The sequence below is a fragment of the Girardinichthys multiradiatus genome, chromosome 18 (assembly GCF_021462225.1).
Source record: "Girardinichthys multiradiatus isolate DD_20200921_A chromosome 18, DD_fGirMul_XY1, whole genome shotgun sequence".
Taxonomy (NCBI): domain Eukaryota; kingdom Metazoa; phylum Chordata; class Actinopteri; order Cyprinodontiformes; family Goodeidae; genus Girardinichthys; species Girardinichthys multiradiatus.
In genome coordinates this window covers 48,351,001-48,376,296 of record NC_061810.1, presented here as the reverse complement: position 1 = coordinate 48,376,296, position 25,296 = coordinate 48,351,001, and the positions used below count along the sequence as shown (strand labels likewise).

Here is a 25,296-nt window from a genome sequence, read left to right as displayed (position 1 = left end):
AGAGGTGATTCCCCCTTAAAAATATGCATATATATATTATATATATATATATATATATATATATATATATATATATATATATATTATATATATATATATATATATATATATATATATATATATATATTATATATATATATATATATATATATATATATATATATATATATATATATATATTTATATATATTTATATATATATATATATATATATATATATATAAATAAATCCATCTGGATGTCAGGTCTTCTATCATCTCCATACAAGGAAGACCATTAAGGACAAATCAGGAAAGCAGATTAGAATACCTAACTTTGGCAGCTGATGAACACTTAACCTTTCTTTGCAGAAGACAGAAGATCCAATAAAATGTTCTGCATGTAAGACAGGAACCATTTTTAGGGGTGGTGGTTGCTCCCCTGACCCCTTCTTTGTGCTGCCGCTGACTGGTTTAACACAGTGAGCAAAGAAGAAGCTCATGTGGTTGGAGATGATGGAGAAACAGCTTCAGAAAGCTTTTCTTTCTGTCTCTCGGCAGCTTAGAAACTTTCCTCTGCTTCAGGTTTGTCACAGCTGCCCAATCATTTCTGGATTTTTCCATATGCGCTCAGAGGAAGAACATATTTCTGGAGAACAGAAGCTGTGATGTGAGAAGAGCGTTCAGCTCACAGCTGGTTGTGTTTGCTTTAACACTGTTAGTTTCTCACTGCAGCCTTCAGTGAGTCTCTGTAAATATAAATATGACTCTAGCATAACTGATCATTTACATCAATCATTTTAAAGCAGCTTTTATTGAGTTTAAGCAGAGAGCTGCCACTGGCATTTTAAACAATCATTTTAATGCAGCAGCCAACAGGCGCTTGAGTCATTTCAGTCGATTTCAGCAAATCAGTGCAGGCGGGTTCTCTGAGGGCTTCTATCTAGCCCTACCCGAGCAGTTCAAATGGCCTCTGTGTTCTCCAACAAATACCACACTCTGCAGCTCCACTAAGCTCTGGAAGTCTCTGGAGGATTTGGCCCAATCAGTTTTCCCAACAATGAAGAGCAGGATCTGGATTCTGTTTCCTGGGGTAGAACTGCAGGTCTAATGTTTGTTGGAAAAGCTTCAAACTCAAAATCTTTAGAGGAAAAAATGTGCAAAAATAAACTTGAGACAAATCACGACTAGGAGAATTAATTAGCACATCATCACAGTATTTGTGAGCTGTGAGTGAGACTTTGAGGAAATTACAGACTGGGTGAAAAACATAGGAGCCAGATCCAACACGGGTTCTGAGTCCAACATTACAGTGAAGCTTTTCTTTCTACCTTGGCTTCAGTTTGAAATGCAGACTGCAGCCTGGTTCTGTCCAGACAGGAGTACTGGAAAACATGCATTACTGTAGGAACTGGACTTTTTAAGAACATGCAGCATTCACAAAGATGTATTATATAAGGGGGTCTATATTAACGGGTCAGTCTGTAGTGTTGAGTACTAGTTCTCCTACCTGGAGTAGAAACATGTCATACTAGGGTGCTGTGTAGCTGCTGGACGCTAACAGCTGACTTTAGAGTAAAATATCTCAAACATAGTCCAAACATAAAACACTATATTATTAACAGTCTATCATTTCACAGCAGACCCTGTTACTGTTGCTGCTGCTTGTTGAACAGAACATTTGTGTTCTGTGTCCAGCTACGTCCTGCGACCCAGAAAACAGGAAACTTGGGTCAGATGTGCAGCAGCGCTGAACATGGTCTGTTTCAGATCTTCCAAAAAATGTTCCTAACATCAGCTGATGAAGCAGATTGATACAGCGCACTTCTGACTAGCTGTTAGCTTCCACCACCCTGAGGATGTACTTACTTTCTACCAAGCTCACAGTAAAGCTTTCTACGACAGGTAAAGATATTATTACCAATAACAACTTCATAGAACCTGACTTCAAAGAATCCAGTAGAACCCTTGAAGCTCTCAGTATGAGACCTTTACTGACATCACTGTTACTTTTTGGGGGAGCAGCTGAAGTCGCTGATGATTTTACCCAGGTTGGTGACTGGCCAATAAGAAACCAAGAAATCTGATCTTCCTTTCTGGTCAGTGAACGTACCTCGCCTATATGCTAACAGGTCACCCTGAGAGCGACACTCAGGCTGAAGGTTGGTAACCAGCGTAGAAGGCAGAGTTTCCAGTTTTCAGCAGCACTGAGCTGAAGATTAAACCAGACGAAGGAAAACACCACAAGAAGCTTTCAAAAAGGAGGTTTTTCAGGGGTTTATTCAGACTGAAACAACAGAAAGTCAGAGGTTCTTGAGACCTGTTTCAGGAAGACTGCATTCCCCTCTTCAAGCAGGAACAGATGATGACGGAAGGTTAGAAGATGAGAATGCATGCCTGGCTCATTCCCATAAACACTTAATTCAGCAGAAAGGACGGACCTTCGTGTAAAGCTCTGATGTAATGATGTCAAAACAAAAAATGAACTCTGATACATGAACTCTGAGACAAAAACTCTGAACTCAGAGACATGAACTCCAAACTCTGACAAATAAACTGTGAACTCTGAGACATAAACTCTGAACTCCGAGATGTAAACTCTGAACTCTGAAATGTGAACTTGGACATAACTTGTGAACTCTGAGACATGAACTCTGAGATATGAACTCTGAACTCCTAGACATGAACTCTGAACTCCGAGACATGAACTCTGAGACACGAACTCAATGACATGAACTCTGAGACACAAACTCTGAACTCCGAGATGTGAACTCAGAAACATGAACTGTGAACTCAGAGACATGAACTCTGAACTCCGAGACATGAACTCTGAGACATGAACTCTGAACTCCGAGATGTAAACTCTGAACTATGAAATATGAACTCGGACATAACCTTTGAACTCAGAGACATGAACTCTGAACTCCGAGATGTGAACTCTGAACTCCTAGACATGAACTCTGAACTCCGAGACATGAACTCTGAGACACGAACTCAATGACATGAACTCTGAGACACGAACTCTGAACTCCGAGACATGAACTCCGAGACATGAACTCTGAGACATGAACTCTGACTCTGAGACATGAACTCTGAACTCTGAGACAAGAACTCCAAACTCCGAGATATGAACTCTGATAATTTACAACAATGCCTCGAAGATTTTTGGTAAGAACAGCATTAAAAATCAAAACCTGTAAACTCTTAGATACGAACTTTGAACTCTGAGACATGAACACTTAACTCTGAGATATGAACTTTTAGACATGAACTCTGAACTCTGAGATGTGAACTCGGAACTGTGAGACATAAACTCTGAACTCTGAGACATGACCTCTGACTCTGAGACATGAACTCTGACTCTGACTCTGAGACATGAACTACAAGACATGAACTCCGAGATATGAACTCAGAGACATGAACTCTGAACTCTGAGACAAGAACTCCAAACTCCGAGATATGAACTCTGATAATTTACAACAATGCCTCGAAGATTTTTGGTAAGAACAGCATTAAAAATAAAAACCTGTAAAGTCTTAGATACGAACTCTGAACTCTGAGACATGAACTCTGAGACATGAACTCTGAGACATGAACTCTGAGACATGAACTCCGAGACATGAACTCTGAACTCCAAGAAATGAACTCCGAACTCTGAGACATGAGCTCTGAACTCCAAGACATGAACTTTGAACTCCGAGATATGAACTCTGAGACATGAACTCGATGACATGAACTCTGAGACACGAACTCTGAACTCCGAGATGTGAACTCAGAAACATGAACTGTGAACTCAGAGACATGAACTCTGAACTCTGAGATGTAAACTCTGAACTATGAAATATGAACTCGGACATAACCTTTGAACTCTGAGACATGAACTCCGAGACATGAACTCCGAGAGATGAACTCCGAGAGATGAACTCCGAGAGATGAACTCTGAGAGATGAACTCTGAGAGATGAACTCTGAACTCTGAGACATGAACTCTGAGATATGAACTCTGAACTCCTAGACATGAACTCTGAACTCTGAGACATGAACTCTGAGACACGAACTCAATGACATAAACTCTGAGACACGAACTCTGAACTCCGAGATGTGAACTCAGAAACATGAACTGTGAACTCAGAGACATGAACTCTGAACTCCGAGACATGAACTCTGAGACATGAACTCTGAACTCCGAGATGTAAACTCTGAACTATGAAATATGAACTCGGACATAACCTTTGAACTCTGAGACATGAACTCCGAAACATGAACTCCGAGACATGAACTCTGAGAGATGAACTCTGAACTCTGAGACATGCACTCCGAGACATGAACTCCGAGACATGAACTGTGAACTTCGAGACATGAACTCCAAGTCATGAACTCTGAGAGATGAACTCTGAACTCTGAGACATGAACTCTGAGACGTGAACTCTGAACTGTGAGACAAGAACTCCAAACTCCGAGATATGAACTCTGATAATTTACAACAATGCCTCGAAGATTTTTGGTAAGAACAGCATTAAAAATCAAAACCTGTAAACTCTTAGATACGAACTTTGAACTCTGAGACATGAACACTTAACTCTGAGATATGAACTTTGAGACATGAACTCTGAACTCTGAGATGTGAACTCGGAACTGTGAGACATAAACTCTGAACTCTGAGACAAGAACTCTGAACTCTGACTCTGAGACATGAACTACGAGACATAAACTCTGAGATATGAACTCTGAGACATGACCTCTGACTCTGAGACATGAACTCTGACTCTGACTCTGAGACATGAACTACAAGACATGAACTCCGAGATATGAACTCAGAGACATGAACTCTGAACTCTGAGACAAGAACTCCAAACTCCGAGATATGAACTCTGATAATTTACAACAATGCCTCGAAGATTTTTGGTAAGAACAGCATTAAAAATAAAAACCTGTAAAGTCTTAGATACGAACTCTGAACTCTGAGACATGAACTCTGTGACATGAACTCCGAGACATGAACTGTGAACTCTGAGATATGAACTCCGAGACATGAACTGTGAGACATGAACTCTGAGACATGAACTCTGTGACATGAACTCCGAGACATGAACTGTGAACTCTGAGATATAAACTCTGAGACATGAACTCTGAGACATGAACTCTGAGTCATGAACTCCGAGACATGAACTCTGAGACATGAACTCTGAGTCATGAACTCCGAGACATGAACTCTGAGTCATGAACTCCGAGACATGAACTCTGAGTCATGAACTCCGAGACATGAACTCTGAACTCCAAGAAATGAACTCCAAACTCCGAGACATGAACTGTGAACTCTGAGATATGAACTCTGAGACATGAACTCCGAGACATGAACTCTGAGTCATGAACTCCGAGACATGAACTCTGAACTCCAAGAAATGAACTCCAAACTCCGAGACATGAACTGTGAACTCTGAGATATGAACTCTGACTCTGAAACATGAACTCTGTGACATGAACTCCGAGACATGAACTGTGAGACATGAACTCTGAGACATGAACTCTGAGTCATGAACTCCGAGACATGAACTCTGAACTCCAAGAAATGAACTCCAAACTCCGAGACATGAACTCCGAACTCCGAGACATGAGCTCTGAACTCCAAGACATGAACTTTGAACTCCGAGATATTAACTCTGATAATTTACAGCAATGCCTCGAAGATTTTTGGTAAGAACAGCATTAAAAATAAAGACCTGTAAACGTTTTGCCCAGTTGAGAAGATGCAAGCAACCCCAGCTAAAGTATTATTTCTGACATGTACCCCCCCCCATCGCCCCACTTCAAGCTTGGCTTCATCTCACTTGTGTCTAATAAGTGAAAGCTAAATATTGGAGGTGGGACAGGCCGACCACAAACAGCTCAGTGTGTCAGGAGATATTTCTCTACGGTATGGTGATTGAACCTGCTGTTTCTGCTCCTGCTGTGTTGGTGCAACACCTCTGAATGGATAAAAAGCACTAAACACCACATGTGCTTCTGAAGCAAGTGAGAGTAAAGAGGAAATGAGATTCACAGATGAGGAAGAGCTTCTGGGTGTTGCAGAGTGAAGCCATCACAGCGTTAACTTCAATGTGATGTTTGAGGTATAAACCTGCAGCTGCAGCACCATTATAAGACCGGGAAAGAAAGAAAAACTACTTAGTGAGGTCAGGCAAAGCAAGTGGGAGGCCCGGTTGGATGGACAGATGGATGAGGACACAGATGGGTGAGTACTGTAGATGAAGGATTGGGGATATAACTCCAGGCTGGGAGATTAAAAAGCAGATTAATTCTTCTTAGAGGCAGGATGCAGAATTTCTACTACAATATAAATCGGAACATTTCTGACGGCCTCTTGGTTTTCAGCCAGTGGCTCCTTGTTATCTCAGCATTTCTCAGTTGCTGCTTGAATCTCAGCTTCAGAAAACCAAACTGGCCTAGATTAGAATTGAAAACTAAAAGCTGCATGAGACACAGGCCAAATGATATGAACATTTCCTGTTTCACGATTTAAATCTATAGGCAGATGAGAAATTAATCACAGACTTACAGCTGATCTGTTTTTACATTATTTCCTTGCAAACATATACCCACTTATGCTTGGTGAATAATTTAACTCATAATCACTGAAAATAAAAATATAGATGATTGAAATATATGCCGAGATGCATTACTCATGAAACATATTCAGCATATTTCCAGGTCCAATTATTTAAAAATACTTCAGAGAGAGACCAACACAAAGAGCTGCAGAACCGTCGAAATGAAAAACTGATTAAAAACAGATCTAATTAGAGTGTGATACATTTACTGCAGAACAAAAGCATCATCACAGCATGATACTGCCACCGCCGAGCTATACACAGGGGTGATGCAAAGTGTTCCTGCATGCAGGGCAAAAGTTTCTGTGATGGTCTCCTCTGACCAGATCACCTTCTACATTTTTGTTGTGTCTCCTTGTGACAAACTGCAAGCAGAACTTCTTCTGGCTTTCTTCTCACCACTCCTACCTTGAGGCCAGAGTTGTGGAGCACATGACTGATAGTTGTCCTGTGGAAAGATCATCCAACCTGAGCTATGGATCTCTGCAGCTCCTCCAGAGGTACCATAGACCTCTTGGCTGCTTCTCTGATTAATGCTCTCCTTGTCCAGCCTGTCGGTCTAGGTGGACATCCATGCTTTGGTAGGTCTGCAGTTGGTCCATCCTCTCTCCATGTTCAAATGATGGATTGAACAGAGCTCTGTGAGATGTTCAGAGCTTGGGATATTGTTTTAGAACCTAACCCTGCTTTAAACTTCTCCACAACTTCCTCCCTAACCTGTCTGCTGGGGTCTTTGGTCTTCTTGATGCTGGTTTGTTCTCTAATGTTCTCTACAAAGTCAACAGGCCAGATATGGAGCATATTTTTGTTGTGAAGCACTTGTTTTGGTCTGACTAGGTCCCAGCTTGTTTCATCGGACTGCCTGTTGACCCCTGACATGGACTCATGACCCATCCTGCCTCATCCTGTCATCTCTCACCTTATCTCTCCTTAACAATGCTTTGCAGAATAACTTTTACCTGCTCAGCCAGAACTCTGCAGATTCTTTCAAATGTTACCCTGAATTCAGGCTCCACACCAGGGTTAATCAGTTCACCTTATTCTAATATTAACTAGAACAAAATATTCAGCACAGGACATGTGAGTAGAAACACACTTAGCAGAAAATAGTCCACGGTCCGTGTGCCGGGAAGACAACATTCCTTCAATAAGGATATATTGATTTCTGCATCCATAGAAGAAGAATTAGATAAATACTGTATATTAGATGACTTCCTGCTGAGAGTCTTTGTTCAAACAACCAAACAGAGACGTTACTTCAGTTAATGCCTTTGTCTGGGAAACTCATTTCCTAAAACAACATTTAATACAAATTAATTTAGTAATCAAATAATCAAACACCGGAGTATACAGACTCTGAAACATGCCATTTGCTGAAAGAACAACCCACTCAGAGTGGTAATTAGGCCCAAACTGTCCAAAAATATATACTTTTTACATTTAAGATGAAAATCATTTAAATGGGACCATGAATAACGTGTAGAAATAAACATATTTTCCATATTTATCCAGACTTGGAAAGCACTTAAATTGAATACTTTTCTAACTTTTAGATTTATATAGGAACTTTGTTTTTGTCTCAAGCATCTTAGACTTTATCTTCCCCACAGGTTACATTCCTAATCTGAACTAAATGATCAATTTTGTTCATCTCTAAGTGAAAATTCAAGTCTGTCTAAATCAATCCAACTTTATATGTTAGTCTCTTTATAGTCAGCTACAGCTCTTTTGGGGTTCATCTCCACCAGCTTTGAACATCTTCAGACTCAAGTTTCTGCTCATTCTCCTGTGAAAACATCCCAAGCTCAGTCATATTGGATCGAGAACATCTGTGAACATCAGTTTTCAAGTCTTGCCACAGATTCACAGATTTAGGTCTGGACTTTGACTAGGCCATTCTAAGACATGAATCTGCTTTGATCCACACCATTGCATTGTATCTCAGGCTGTATGTTTAGGGTGGTTGTTCTGCTGGAAGGTGAAACTCCACCCAGCCTCAGGTTCTCTGCAGCTTCTAAGAGGGTTTTTCCAGGGTTGTCCTGGATTTAAATCCATCTATTTTCCCATCAACTCTGAGCACTCTGTTCACATTTCTTAAGCAGCTGTATCTCATATTGTTTCTGTGAGGACATGTTGGACATCTGTCCACCAAGCAACACGAACACCTGCTGAAGAGCCTGAAGATTGTGTGGACACATGGTGAGAGAAGACCTGACAGATTGAAGCTGGTTAGTGATTGGCTGGCTGAAACCTGCTGACTCTGAGCTGTCCTTGGTGCTGATGCTTTGGGTCATTCAAAATATGACCGAGCTCACTGCTGCATGAGCTGAAATGACATCAGAACCCAGCATTGGAGTCCATTTCTCCACATCTGATATTGAGCAGCCCATCTGCTGACCAGAACCACCCTGAAAACCACCAGCAGCTTCTCTAATGTCTGCAGAGATATTTTTGGAGCAGTCCTTTAGATTTTATTGTGACATGGAAGCTCTCAAGCTTCTTGGATCTTCACAGGCTGCTGTTATTAAACTGCCTTCACGACCTCTGTGCTGTTTTCCTTTATGTCCTAAATTAGAACCTGATCCAGCCTTTTAAAAAGGTGATGGGGCTACAGTTTATTTCTGTTTGCTTCTGGTTCCACTTACAAGTTGTTTGCAAACTAGATTCCTAATTACAAGCTGTACAATATTAGGAAAACATACAATTACCACATTATTGTTGAATATTGTGGAAAATAAGACGGTGGTTATGATTAAGTCACATCTTCCTCCCCCCTTCTCGTTGTTTTGCCCCACTCTCCCTGAGGTTTGGCATCTCAGCCACTAAATCCTGCATCAGATGTGGGCAGTTAAGGTCCATCCAAGTGATCAGTTGTTTACTGGCATGCAGAGTGTGTATGAGTCACAGTTAAAACATAATATTGCATCAAAGCAGTTGTTTTTTATTGCAGATTGCTCACAGTTATAATGATGTGTGTGATGAGGATTGATCCAATATATTATGCAGCTCCAATTAATAATGACTGACAGAGGAGATGTGGCTTTCCAAACAAAGCCACACACATTTGGAGGTATGTATGCAGAATTTATTTCTGGGTTTATTTCCAAAAGTCATCAGACTTGTCTGTTTTGTATTCTCATCCTCCAATGCATGTCTATTTCTCAACAATTCTTTGTCATTTCTGCTGGAAGTTCCTCTGGTCTGCTGTTCTGCATCCTTCATTAAGTTATTTCTCCTCCTACTTGTCCTCTGTTGAACCTCTAGCATTCCTCCTCTCCTCTGCTCCACTGTTCTCATCTTCTGGCCTCCTGCATTATAGATGCGGCTGTAACGCCAGTCAGCTCAGCGGACGGCATGATGAGGCAGCTGGAGAAACAGACAGAGAGACAGATGCAGAGAGAAAGCTCCCTGCCTGAAATTGCTTCTGACGCTGCGGTCTGCCACTCGCTTGTGAACGGACCATCTGTGCATGCGCACACGCACTCTGCACGGACACGGTCCCCCACGACCACCACACTTCCACCACCGCCACTACCTGCACCTTGCTCAACCAATCAGAACGCAGAAGAAAAGTGCCGAGAAATGTCAGTTAAGCCCCAAACCGCAATGAATTGTTGGCATCTGCAGAAGAGGAGCCATGTGCACCATGAGAGCGAGCACAGGCGCAGAAAAGCACAGTCACACACTGAGAGGTTATGGCACAGCCTAATCAGATTACAACGATGATTCATTTCCTGGAAACTAAGAATAAAACTCCTGTTGGCACCGATGCTGGCCTGGGGTCCACAGCTCGGTCCCAGCGAGCATCCTCCGCCATCACACACACACAGCATTATTAACAGCCGATCATTCAGCCTTACCGTCAATTATCTCGAGCTCCTCTCCTCTTGTCTCCCCTCTCTCCCAAATATCTCCCTCCTCTTCTTGTTGGATGAACTAATGGGTGTTAAATCACAACGAGGAGCCCCCGGGAGGCGTCAAAGCTCAGCAGCGTATCCTAACTCCCGACCCCCTCTCCCCAAGCACAGAGGAGAGGAGATATCTTGCCTGTTTTCTGGGGATGGAAAAGCAGGAGCGTGTGCGCGTTTGTGAGAAGCTGGAACAGCGTGCACGAATAAAAGAGGAAACCCGGAGATCAGGTGCAGGTGCTGTGACCATGCGAAGCCAATGAAGGCATTCCCACCTCCAGAAATCCAAGGAGAAAGAATGCGTGGAAAATTCCAATAAGCGTCCCGTTCTCCCCAATTAGCGCCACTCCAGTAGAGCCCGGTCCATCGGCGTGAGCCCTCCTTCACTCGGAAAGAGTCCCCAGGGGCAGATCCACAGCCAGATGAGGCAAAAAAAAAAAAAAAAGTGGAGCCGGGGGGCTAAACAGCTCTAATCCTGATAAGGTCCATGTCAAGTGCCCGCACAAATCCGTGCGCAAAGCCCAACAGACGTCAATAAGCAGCCGCCGGTAGAAAGGGTGTCCTTGAGCCAGAAACGCTCTTTTTCCTCAGGTGTCCTTTCTGAGGCTCTGCTCCGTGCATAAACCGCAGTTTTTCCCCACTGATATGACCCGTTTGACAAGGAAACGCAGCAGATTCAGAACCTCCCGGTTAATGCGTGCGGCCGCAGGACCGGATGCTTGCTGTTATTCCTGCTCCACAGGGACGGAAAGAGGTAAAATCCTCCTCCGGAATGGCGGTAAAACCGGTTCGGGCGGTGTCCAGCTCCCTCCCCTGTTATCTGCACCACAGATTTAATTATTCACACAGTTACTGTTAATCCACAGCAATGCAATAAAATGCACAACCGAGGGAAATGAAGCTAGCTGCTGCAGCACAAGCCCAACTTTCACGGCGCTGACAGAAATCTAGTGTCGGGTTGGTGGAGACACGCAGGACCGCTGCGCATTGTCACAGACCGGGATAATCCTGCTCCAAGCGCCGAGGTGTCACATTCCCGGACAGATTCCCATCATTCATGTAGAAAAATCCAACCTTCTTCCCACAGGGTTCTTTTTCCACAGACATTCAAAGTTTGAAATTCAGCCACGTAATCCTGCGCGTTCTTTCCGCCGGATGGAGGCGGCTGTGGGCGCAGGAGGACGAGCGAGGGCGTCGGAGGAAAGAAGACACACCCATTTTATCCATCCATCTGTACCTCTATGTGAGGAGGGAGATTCATCACCTCCATGAAAGATGCAGAGAAACCTGCAGTCTAACAGACTGCACCGCTGTACAAATAAATGCTTAATAATGATAAACAGGCTCTTGGACTTGGACTTGGACTTGAACTATACACATACACAACTGAGGGGGAAGAGAAGGATGGTTGGCCACATTTTTGAAGCATGGTGCGCATTTTTATTCAACATCTATGACATTTTCCCCTTCTTCTCTGTAAAACTGTTTAGGCTCTGTGAGACTGGAAGAAGGAAATTCATTAATATCAGCTTTCCACAAACTTTCGGCTGAAATTAGGACTGGATTTTTACTAGGCCATTCAAGCACATGAATCTGCTTTGATCTAAACTATGGCACTGTAGCTTTGGAAGGTGAACCAGCACCCCAGTCTCAGGTCTTCTGACCAATAAAATAAAATGTTTTTAATACAAAAAACGTCAACCTTCAAATAATCATGTACAGTTATGCACTCAATACTTGGTCAGGAATCCTTTGGCAGAAATGACTGCTTCAATGCGGCGTGGCATGGAGGCAATCAGCCTGTGGCACTGCTGAGGTCTTATGGAGGCCCAGGATGCTTCGATAGCGGCCTTTAGCTCATCCAGAGTGTTGGGTCTTGAGTCTCTCAACGTTCTCTTCACAATATCCCACAGATTCTCTATGGGGTTCAGGTCAGGAGAGTTGGCAGGCCAATTGAGCACAGTGATACCATGGTCAGTAAACCATTTACCAGTGGTTTTGGCACTGTGAGCAGGTGCCAGGTCGTGCTGAAAAATGAAATCTTCATCTCCATAAAGCTTTTCAGCAGATGGAAGCATGAAGTGCTCCAAAATCTCCTGATAGCTAGCTGCATTCACCCTGCCCTTGATAAAACACAGTGGACCAACACCAGCAGCTGACACGGCACCCCAGACCATCACTGACTGTGGGTACTTGACACTGGACTTCTGGCATTTTGGCATTTCCTTCTCCCCAGTCTTCCTCCAGACTCTGGCACCTTGATTTCCGAATGACATGCAGAATTTGCTTTCATCCGAAAAAAGTACTTTGGACCACTGAGCAACAGTCCAGTGCTGCTTCTCTGTAGCCCAGGTCAGACGCTTCTGCCGCTGTTTCTGGTTCAAAAGTGGCTTGACCTGGGGAATGCGGCACCTGTAGCCCATTTCCTGCACACGCCTGTGCACGGTGGCTCTGGATGTTTCTACTCCAGACTCAGTCCACTGCTTCCGCAGGTCCCCCAAGGTCTGGAATCGGCCCTTCTCCACAATCTTCCTCAGGGTCCGGTCACCTCTTCTCGTTGTGCAGCGTTTTCTGCCACACTTTTTCCTTCCCACAGACTTCCCACTGAGGTGCCTTGATACAGCACTCTGGGAACAGCCTATTTGTTCGTAAATTTCTTTCTGTGTCTTACCCTCTTGCTTGAGGGTGTCAATAGTGGCCTTCTGGACAGCAGTCAGGTCGGCAGTCTTACCCATGATTGGGGTTTTGAGTGATGAACCAGGCTGGGAGTTTTAAAGGCCTCAGGAATCTTTTGCAGGTGTTTAGAGTTAACTCGTTGATTCAGATGATTAGGTTCATAGCTCGTTTAGAGACCCTTTTAATGATATGCTAATTTTGTGAGATAGGAATTTTGGGTTTTCATGAGCTGTATGCCAAAATCATCCGTATTAAGACAATAAAAGACCTGAAATATTTCAGTTAGTGTGCAATGAATCTAAAATATATGAATGTTAAATTTTCATCATGACATTATGGAAAATAATGAACTTTATCACAATATGCTAATATTTTGAGAAGGACCTGTATATAAATGACGTAAAACACAGAAGCTAACAAATTAACAGTTAAAACAAATAAAAAACAAAGGAATGTAAACAGTAGACAGTAGAAGCCTACCTAAATAAACTACCCATTGAGAAATGAAGGTCTTCATCTGCTTTTTAATGCCATTAACAGTGTCTACTCGGTGTTAGTGTTAAGGTTAGAGATTTAGGTTTCTCTCAAACCTCCAACACATGAAGACACCATGATTATTAGCCATATACCTTTCCTCCAGAAGGCATTTAGCTGCTCCAGGTGGGCAGGGCCCCCGGTACTGGGAGCAGCAGCAGCAGCACCACAAGCAAGATCAATCCAAACACAAGCCATACATCAACCAACACATGCATGTTGTATATCCACTTAACGGGGCAAGGCTCATCCAAATGATAGAAACATGTTCTACCTTCACTAGACCCAATTCCAACACTAAGCAGATAACTGAAAATAATTTGAAAGGTGCTAAAGACGCACCAGGAAACACACACAGCACTGATCCAAACTACACCAGCAACCTTTCACCTTAAGGCCCAGAATCTGCTCTTTCCAGCATTTTTATTGTAACGAAATAGCAGGAGAGCCTGGAATGGACCACTGGGACAATGGCACCGGCAGAACATATCTGGAGTATTCAAAGATCTCCAGCATGTGGCCCAGTCCAACAAATATGCCGAAACCATGACGACTCCGAAAGAGCTAGTTATAAGTTGTTTTGTGTATTTATTGTTGTGATATGTGAACACAGACTTTCTGGCTGAGGCATGTTTGTCCACTCAGTTTGGACATATGAAAGTTCCTCACAAAAAAACAAAGCAGTCATAACAGAGAAACTGAATGAGGCAATAACTGCATGAACTGAGAATGATGAGGAGGGAGAGAATCACCTGGTTAAATATGCATTTCTTCTGTTGCATTAGCTTGTAGCTCCAAGTAAAAATAGTTGCTTTCTTTGCTAGATATAAAAATGTTGGCGTTTGATCAACTAAGGAAACGGGTCAAATAATTATAGAAATTAAAGAAACTATATAACTTATAAATATAAATATTCATAAGCTTATATTGGGATTACCCTAGTTCCTCATCTAAAAATCATCAACCTCCAAAGGGTATCCGAAACACAAATCTTATTTTATTTGTTAAATTTTGATTTTTCAGTATGTACTAATGTTTTTGGAGGGGATTGTGATTATATTATGCCTCTGTTTTCGAACAGTAAAAGACTGATAGAAGAGCAGAGAGGAGGAAAGCAGAAAGACAAAGAAAAAGTGAAAGGGCAAAGGAAAATGGGAAGGGTTAAAGAGAGAGGAGGAAAATAGACTGATAGAAGAGTAAAGCTAAAAGGAGGGAAAGAAAGAGTGTTAGACAGAAAAAGGAGGAGAGGAAAGAAGAAAGACATTATTACTGCTATTACTTTAGTCATTTTATCACTCGTTGGAAATGCTAACAACAGTGTGGATAGACACCTTCCTGCTATTACAGTTGATTTTGATTGTTTAATTATGAATACATATTTTAAATTAATGTAACTGTACCAGTGTTTTCATTATATCTTGAAAAAATTTAATTATTGTAATCTCGGAGCTGCAAATGTCCCCGGATTTTGTTTCAGAAATCTGATCACCTTATATAAATCCAATAATCAGAAGGATATGTAATCAATTCTGTTATTGGACTTTGTGTTAAATAATGGATTTATTTGCTAAAGTTGTAAATAAAGTATGCCAAACTGTTTGAATAGTTTCAGAGCACACAGCTGTTTACACAGGCATGTCTGGTTTCTGTTTATATTGTCTTTTTATATTATTGTATTTATTTATTTATTTCAGATCCCTTCTCCTAATGTGATTTTACAGTGATTGTATTGATTATGATGAGGATGATGATCAACCACCTTCATCTAGACGGCTTCCTCCAGTCAGTCCCAAGCAGGGCCACCTTCATCTGCACCTCCTGCAGCCTCATCCAGACTTTGTCTCTTTCTACTTGTGTTCATTAGGAGTCAAATATTATTTCGTCTGTATGATTTGTTTCCTTTGAATGGGTAAATATATGTTTGAGGTCTCTTCTAAAAGAATCTGTAAACAAGTTATTAAGTGGAATGACTTTCTATGGTGAGATATACGTGGGGAAAACGGCCTGAGAAATTTCAAATGGCACCAAAATAGCTAATTTAGAAGGTTCACCTGGACTTTGATTTCTAAAATTATATGCTTCACATTTTTGCATGAATTTTGGAGCAGCTCATGGGCAGATCCTGTACTATGGTTTGCTAGATGTTTTGGGTTGCAGCTACATACTTTCAGAGGGATTTCCAAATCACAAACTGAATTTTGTTAGGCAAAAATCATTTTCTTCTAATTTTCTGCTGCGTTCCATGTTCATTTCTCTGACTCAGTAACACAAGAGCTGATTTTTAGGCCTCTGGAGTATTCTCTGGTCTTACCTTTGTTTTGGTACCAGAATGATTCAAATAACCTTGTAGTTTCTGAAAAATATCCAATTCATTTTGGGCATGTCATTTTCCAGGGGATTTCTCAGAAAGAGGCCTAGGGTTTAAGAGGTTAACTGCTTATTCAAACCTTCAGCAGTGTCTAGGCAGCGTTAGGAGCTAGTGTTATGGTTAGAGACTTTGTCTTCTCTCAGAAGCATGAAGACACTACAATATTCAGCCATCAACCTTTCCTCCAGAAGGCATTTGGCTGCTCCAAGTGGACAGATTTCAGTTCAGTTTGAAGTTATTGATTGTAGATCAGGAGCTACTTTATTGGTTAAGCCCCTACCAATGCCCAGTGATCTAAAACCTGTAAAACACAAACCAAAACCAATTTTAATGGATAAAGCAGCCTTACTTGTCAACCTTGTTAAAATGTATGGGTCCCTGTCAGGAAAACAACTACTTTACAGCAGCTGCATGTATCATTTTGAGTCTGATTGGATTAATCAATCCATAATAAATTCAGACTTGACCCCCCTCATTGCAGTTTCGTGTTGTAGGAAGTTGAAAAGTAACAGTTGAGGTAAATCGAAATGGAGTCCACATTTAGAGGACATTCCTGCTGATGAGTGAACATTTTTCAGTCAAACTGTATGCTGCAGGTTTACTTCCACAATCAGTATTTATCATCATCGTGACCTTCACAGTGGAGGTCCTGGGAGACAGAGTGTGGATTCTGACTAAAAATGCAGAGGTACTTTTAGCTCTAACCAGCTAACATCTGTGTCAGGTCCTGTTTACGGAGAGTGACACACAGAAGTGACAGACTAAAAATGAAAGTGTTAAAGCAAGGAGGTGGTGATGGAAAGCTGGGCTTGGTGGCTGCTTTTAACCGCTGTGCTTGTGAATTAGAATCAGCAACACTTGGAGAGCTCCACACGTGGGATGAATGCTTAATTATGCCGCTCTGTGTTAGAGGAAACGTGCTTTGCATCTTCTCAGCAAACACCAATATTGATGCCCCAAGGGAGTGATAGATGATATGGCAGTGAGATACAAATGAAAAGGCATGATGGAGCATTTGGGCCTTTGTGTTAAGAAGGACATTAGATCTAGGAACCTCTACACACATTCACTGGAAATGTATTAAGAAATTCATTTAGGAAACCTCAGCATGGCGTAAAGAGTTCTAACGGGTCCACAAGAGCAGGTTTCAGAGGCGTCTGTGTGATTTCATACAGAAGACGTGCTGTTGGACTGCAAGTGCTCTCTTATGGTGGGGTTGGGGTTAACCTCCATGTGATCTGCCCACCCTCCAGTCATTTATTACTCAATACTCTAAACTGTTCTCACAATCAGAACTTATTCATCTGATTCTCCCCACAATCATTATTTTATTTAACTGTTTCAATTCTTATTTTAAATTGGAACTGATCATTACTTGGTTGTAAGTATTCGTTGTTCTCTTTGTTTTATGGTATTGTATTTTATGTGACTGGAATTGGTGATGGTCAAGGGACTAAAGATGGAAATTAGCCATGGCTAAACTCTTGAATATTTACATACTAATGTTCATTAATATGTTCTGACTCTCTCTAAACAAAGAATCAGAATGGTGAGGGTATCTTGGCTGTAGATGTCAGTAATATTTACTTCAAACCATCCAAAGGTCCCTTTAGCCTTTCAGCTTTGATTTTTTTACTCAACAAAGCAAAGTTTAATCTCTGATCTACATGCAGACATGTGCAAATGCATAGATTAACATAACAGATTGCAGATGCATTTTCTTTTTGATATAGTGGGACAGGCTGAGCAATGGGCAACCTCCTACACACACACACACACACACACAGAAATCCTTTTAGACCTATCTTGCCTGACCAGCTTTAATCTCAGAAACTATTTTCAGCTGTAATACATTTCCTGAAATGACATATTGTAAACTGAGCAACACATGGATGACCTGCTGTGTTTCGCAGTAGTTCACAGGATTCCTTCATTCTTTAGGAGTACAGGGTCACAATTAGAAGCCACTTATGCGGTTCTGGTCAGGCAACAACAGGTGCTGCTGCAGCAAAGATGAGCTCCATCTGCAGGAATCTCATCAGCTAGAGCATCCCATCAAAAACAGTAATCAGGCTGGGTGCCTGGGAGGCACACATTGAAATGGTAAAATCAAGAGCTGCTAAAAGAAAATGGCCTCATTTTCTTTCAAACAGTTAAATCAGTCAGCAACAACAAACACATACAAAAACAAAACCTTCAGGGATAGATTTCTTAACATTATTGCATCTAAGAATCCATTCCTAGACATTGTTGACCCAGTGTTGTATAAACAAGGGACCGGGCCTGCTGCTGTTTACATAGTAGCCTATAGGTGGCATACTAGGACTCAACTGGTAGGAATGACAAGCCTGTCAGCAATAGTCTTCTGTGTTAAATGTTTAACTTTCTGTTAGAAGTCAATTTGTGTCCTTTATACCTGAACCTGTGAACACAGAGGAACTATTAATCTTTGTTTATAACACAATACTTACCAAGGCATTTGCTAAAGTTTGAAGAGAGAGATCTGGGGAACATATGGCAGGACTGTCAAATGAACACAGACAAGGAGCCATTGTAGGTAAGCGGAGGTGTCTTAGTGCCTATTTGTCCCAGTAATGCATCTAACTAAAGTATTTAAACCAGTTGGAAGCAAAAAGTTGATTAAGAAGTGCCTAACGTGTTTAAGGCCAACAGTCGAAAGCGATTACATGAGCTGAGATGACATTTCTTCATACATTTCACTGAAACCGTATGAGTATAAACATGCACTTAGAGTGCAGATGTATTCCCAGGTAAATATTCCCCATGGGTCAAACACTCAGGAGCAGATTTTATTAAGCAGGAAAATTAGCAATCTGTTTATAAATATTGTTGACTTCTGGTAATCAAGGGACCTGATACCACTTCTACTCACATAATAGAAGACATATAGCATAAGACTTGTGGCTGGACAGAAGTCTAGACGAGTATAGTATAGTAAAGTAATATATATATAAATAAATAAAACAACTGAATTAATGGACACGCCCACAAGGAGGGAAAGCCACAGAAGGTCATTGCTAAAGAAGCCGATTCAAAGAATATTGTAATCAAGCATATTCATAGAAGGTTGAGTGGAAGAAAAAAGTGTGATAGGAGATGATGCACCAGCAACAGGGATAACTGCAGCCTTGAGAGGATTATCATGCAAAAAAAAAAAAAAAGACAAGCATCTTACCTGGGCTGAGGTGAAACAGAACCAGACTGTTGCTCAGTGGGCCAGTCTTCTCTTTTCAGGCATTTTATTTCAAATTGAAGGTCCCAGAGTCTGGAGGAAGAGTGGAGAGAAACAGAATCTACATTGCTTGAAGTCCAGTGAAGTTTTCATAGTCAGTGATGATTTGGGGTGCCATGTTATCTGCTGGTTCTGGTCCACTGCGTTTTCTGAAGTCCATAGTCAATGCAGTCATCTACCAGGATATTTTAGAGCATTTGATGCTTTCTTCAGCTGACCAGCTTTATGGAAATGCTGATTTCATTTTCCAGCCGCACTCGGTACTGGCCCACACTGCCAATGGTACCAAAAGCTGGTCCAATAACCTTGGTGTTACTGTGCTCGATAGACAAGCAAACTGGATTGACCATAACCTTATAGATAATCTATAGATTTCTATGGGCTGTTGTCAAGAGAAAGATGAGAGACACCAAACCAACAACGCAGATTACCTGAAGGCAGCTATTAAAGCAACCTGGGCTTCCTGAACACCTCAGCAGAAGCACAGGCTAATCTCCTCCATGCTAGGCCGCATTGATGCAGTAATTCATTCAAAAGGAGCACAGACCAAGTACTGATTGCACAGAAATGAACATGCTTTTCAGAAACCTAATATTCCTGTTTAAAATATAATTTCCATTGATCTGATGTAATATTCTCATGTTCTGAGAATCTAAATTTTGTGTTTTTGTTCTGTTAGCTAGAACTGTTTCCCTCTGTATGGAATGAATCTATAATGAGTTTCACTTTGTGAAATAAGTCAAATATTTTTAACTTTTTGACAATTTTCAGATTTTTTTTGATGTACCTGTATGAAAGATAATAGAAGCCTTATTAGCAGACAGAACTGACTGAGTGAGGATCTGCCCCCTCTGACCTTCACAGGCTGGGCTGCAGAACCGTTGGCCAAACAGAGTTTACAGATTACCATAAAACAAGTGCACTACAACTTTATTTTGCTAAGGTTGATTGTAGTGTTTTTATTTTTGGGGGCGACCAGGAGGTCGCCAGCGGCGAAGAAACCGGTGTTCTGGAGGCCTGCAGCGACGTAGCCAGCGAAGAAGCCGATGATCCGGAGGCCAGCGGCGGAGAAGCCAGCAACGAAGAAGCTGAAGGTCAGGAGTTCGGCGACGTGGCCAGAGGAACCCAAGAAGTGAGGTCTTCAGATGTCTACGGCGAGGATGCAAGCTGCCTGGAGGCCGGCAGCAGAGATGCCCGGGAAGCCCACGAAGCGAGGAGTCAGGCGGTCTGTGACGTGGCGAGATCCTCAGAGGCTTGAACCTGGCGTCCGGTTTGGACCCAGGCAGAAACCCTGAAGACTTGAACCTGGCGTCCGGTTTGGACCCAGGCAGAAACCCTGAAGACTTGAACCTGGCGTCCGGCGTGGACCCAGGCTTAGAGTCGTCAGGTGCATTGTCAGGCTCTGGTGTGTCAGGTGCATTGTCAGGCTCTGGTGTGTCAGGTGCATTGTCAGGCTCTGGTGTGTCAGGTGCATTGTCAGGCTCTGGTGTGTCAGGTGCATTGTCAGGCTCTGGTGTGTCAGGCAAAGAGTCAGGCTCTGGTGTGTCAGGCAAAGAGTCAGGCTCTGGTGTGTCAGGCAAAGAGTCAGGCTCTGGTGTGTCTAGCTGTGGCATGTCTGATTCTGGGTCAGGCTCTGGTGTGTCTGGCCCTGAGTCAGTTGTGGTGTCAGACTGCCCAGGAGCACAGTCAGTGGGTCCTAGAGCCAAGATCAGAGGCGGTCCGTCCTCAGACCCCTCAGGAAACTCAGGAACTAGGATGAGAGGCGGTCCGTCCTCAGACCCCTCAGGAAACTCAGGAACGAGGATCTGAGGCTCTGTAGACCCGGCTGCATGCTGTGAGTCCAGAGGCTTGGCTGCACGCTGTGACTCATGAAGCTTGACGGCAGACGGCTGTGGCTCATAATCCTTGGAGCTCTGTGCTGCTCTAACGGCCACAAGAAGAGGGTCGAAAGGACCTCCAGCAGAAAGAGGAGCTGGAGCGTCGAGCCATCCCTCCGCAATGAATTCGGCCTGTAGAACAGAGTGCACCAGATTCAGATCCTCTGGATGATCCATTAGATGGAGCACAAAATCACAGCAACGTCCCTTCATGAAATCCTTTTTCATTTTCTCCAGCCTGGCTTGAACCCAATTCCGGGCTGGAGGCTGCACCGGCGACTGGTGACCTGCAGAGGGCGCTGGGTGACCACCCACCAACTCTGGGGAAAGCAGCTGCAAGGAGGCCATGGCGGACCTCCGTAGAAGGGTTGGAGGCGCCCATCTGAACCTCCCCAATGGCGACTGTTCCGCAGCGACGACGTAGTCCAGGGCGGGAGCCGAAACCAGCGGGGAATTCGGCCACAGTAGGTGCTGCTGCAGACGAGGATGACTCCGGCAAAGCAGTTGTGAGCAGGTTGAGCTCAGCCGGAGCTGCTGCAGCTGGGGTGGAGCGCTTGCGGCGAGGGCGACGTTGCCTGGAGGAGGAACAAGCTGGAGAGGTATGATTCCGATCCGGTAATAGATCCATGGGGACCCGGTCAGATACACCGAGACACTCCATCTCCTCCAGCAACAAAGGCGAAGGTAAAATCTCAACCCCCTCTCCATACATAGCTTGTAACGTCTCCTCTTGCTGCTTTATCCACACACTAAGTTCTTTAGCTCTGTCTACTTGGTCCTGTTTTTGGCTGGTTCCTAATATCACGTTCTTGGTTTGGATCGGACCAAAGTGCAGATAAGAGCTTGGCAGCCGCATGATGAGAGGAAGACTTTTCTTTAATTAAAGGTCTCCAAAACGTAACATAATCCAACAAGTACAAACATGAGTCGAGCCAAAAACTTACATGTGTACATAGTTCTGTAACATAGCAAAACTGAGCATAAACAAGGGTAGTGAACGAGGAATAGTGACGGAGGAACCAGCGGGGAACAAAGAACACAGACCAACTGATATACAAGGAGAAAACAAAGGCAGGTAATCACAGGAACTAAGAACAGGTGTGGCAAGGAGAACAAATTAACAATAAAGGAAACCATAGACCTAAGAACGGTTAATACAAAAACACAAACCAAGTCCAAGGATGTCATACCATGACAATGATGAGCTCTGAAACCTGACTGAAACTCTTCAAACAGATCATTGCTGTGGAAATGCTCACACATTTGATTACTATTTTCTCAAGACATGTAGATAAGAATGGAAGATTAGATATAGGTCTGTAATGTATAAAGTCATCTTTATCCACAGCATAAACAGCATTGTTGAGGATGGTGAGGGGAGGTTGTGTGGGGGGTGTTCTCCGGAAGGCCACTGTCATCTCCACAGTCTTGAGCGAGTTTAGCTCCAGGTGGTTCTGACCGCATCAGTGGACCACCTAACCTACCTCCGGTCTCTATGCAGACTCATCACTGTCCTGGATCAGTACAATAATGATAGTGTCATCTGCAAACTTCAGAAGTCACTGGAAGTTAGTGATCCAATGCAAGGTGGAGGCTGGTACTGTGACCTGGGTGAGCTTCTGGTGCAAGATGTCTGGGTTGATGGTGTTGAAGGAAGAGCTGAAGTCCACAAACAGGATCCTGGTGTATGTCCCTCATCATACACCAGGATCATCATCTGCAGACCTGTTTGCCAGGTAGGCAAACAGCAGGAGGCCTGTGGTGTCCTTCAGGTGCTTCAGAACCAGTCGCTCAAAGTATTTCATGACCACAGACGTCAGGGCGACAGCCCTGTAGTCATTTAACCCCATGATGGTGCATTTATTGGGGAGCAGGGCACCTCCAGAGACTTGTAGAAGATCTGAGTGAAGATGGGAGCCACTTCGTCAGTGCAGGCTCTCAGACATGAGGGGGAAACATCCTGATGCTTTCCTGCTCTTCTAATGCTGAAAAAGTTCATTTACATCTTCCTCAGAGATCTTGAATCCAGGCAGGATGTGTCAGGGAAGGAGGGTGGTTGGTGCATCGGGGGTTTTTGTGTCATAGTTAGATGTGGATGAGTTGGAGGGAGGTGTGAACGGCTGCTTTTCAAACCTGTAGTAAAAGTTGTTAAGGTCGTCTGCCAGAGGAGGATTCAGAGTGGTTGATGGGTTTCTGTAGTTGGTGAAGATGTTGGGTCATTTGTTGAGAAACCGTTTTTTTAGCTTCTCTGAGCTGCCCTGATGCCCTTGGTCAGTTGTTTCCTGGCCTGCTTATATAGGGCCCGGTCTCGAAAGCTGTAAGCTGCCTCTTTGTTCCTTCCTGGGATGCTAAATGGACTATGGGCCTGATCTTCAAAGATCGCAAATAGCAGGTGCTAATTTGCGTGTACCGTATTTTCCGCACTATAAGGCGCACTTAAAAACCTTTAATTTTTTCAAAAAATGACAGTGCGCCTTGTAATCCAGAGCGCCTTATATATGGATCAATTGGTTAATTGGTTGATCCATACTGGTTGTACACGGCGCTCTGTCAAAATGTTTCAGTACGACTGGTAAACTACAAAGCCGCACCACTTGCAGCATTACGGCTACCGTAGTCAGGGGTGTCGCCGAAGTAATAGCGGTAAACACCTGTACTGTGCTTACTCCTAGTCCAACACCACTTGTGTGTGTATAACGTTTGAATGTACTGTTGCAGGAATTGCCTGAACTATATGTGATTAGAAGCACAGTGTGTGGGGTGTATGTTTCGTGTGTGTGTATGGAAGATGTTGACAGTACTCCTCCGGACAGAGGTGGCGCTGTGTGCTGCCGTAGCTGAGAATCAAGAGTGAAGGAGTGACGTCGGTATTATTGTGTGTGTGGGGTGGGTAGAGACGGCGACCGGAGCAGCGGTGTATGAGTCTGTAAGCCCTGTGTTTTTACGTGCTGCAAAGTCATTAAAAAGAACCCCGAATCTCGTCAACAACTCAGTGTTTTGATGCTGTTTCTTCATGCTCAACTCAGCAACGTATGAGTGAGGGAGTTAACCCCGAGGAAACTAGTAACTTCGGCCCTGGAGAAAGCGTCTCCCCTGTGTCATCAGACTACGGTCAGGGGACAGAAACAGGAAAGGTTAACAGTACTAACGTTTGATTTAGTGCATCAAACTGTTTCTTTTACGTGTTTACTGAATCAGGGAAAAGTTCCCTTTCACGTTTTAACTAACGTTTGATTTCAACTTCATAGACTCCAATGCATTCCTAACGTGCGGTTGGCTCTATTCAATAGAATTCTATGTAGAGGAGACCTTACCATGAGAGTGAATGGAGTTATCAGAACGCTGGTTTGTAGTGTATTAATAAAGTTTGACAGACTGACTTATCTGTTGACATTCTCTTTAGCACAGCTCCATCTAGTGGATGTATAACGCAACCCCAGTCAAACGTTTGACTGCAGTAGCTTCTATTCTATGCGCCTTATAATCCGGTGCGCCCTATATATGAAAAAAGTTCTAAAATAGGCCATTCATTGAAGGTGCGCCTTATAATCCGGTGCGCCTTATAGTGCGGAAAATACGGTACTATAAATAAATTGCGCAGGTGCAGACCGCCCTATTTAAATTGGAAGATTGTGTGTGGTACTGGCTGGAACAAGAGGAAAAGCAAACAGATCCTCTGCTGTGTTTCTAGACATATCAGAGATTGTTATGCTGCATCATTACAAATGATCAAGTAGTTGATTTTTTCCTTCTGTTCCATTCGCCCCTTGCTTTTCTGAACTGTTGCAGTTAGTTAACGTTTGTTGAGCTACTCACAGCAGGTTTGTCATCTGCCCTGACGAGATTATTTCTCTTATCTTGCTCAACGTAACGCGCAACAAATCGTCCAATCAAGAAGAGTTCGGAGTTTATCATAAACAGTCACAATATTAAATCTGAAGGTAATATTAGCAAAATAAGATTGTTATGACAATCTGTACGTTATAGCTTTGCTAATTTTAAAACATAGCGTCACATAACTGTCCTGCAAAAAAGTTAAAACATGTACTTAAAAATGAATTTCCAATGATTTTACTAAATACGTTTTGTTTGTTT

General features: G+C 42.9%; 1 protein-coding gene across 6 annotated transcripts in view; it reads right to left on the bottom strand.

Moving 5' to 3' along the window:
* Positions 1-11,689, bottom strand: part of si:cabz01090165.1 (uncharacterized protein LOC100333421 homolog) — a 387,003-nt gene extending 375,314 nt beyond the window's left edge. For all 6 annotated transcript variants that reach the window (XM_047391962.1, XM_047391960.1, XM_047391963.1 and 3 more), the window contains exon 1: positions 10,446-11,689. The gene's annotated coding sequence lies outside the window, so the exon portion shown is untranslated. The remainder of the gene's footprint in view (positions 1-10,445) is intronic.
* Between the last annotated feature and the right edge of the window lie 13,607 nt (positions 11,690-25,296).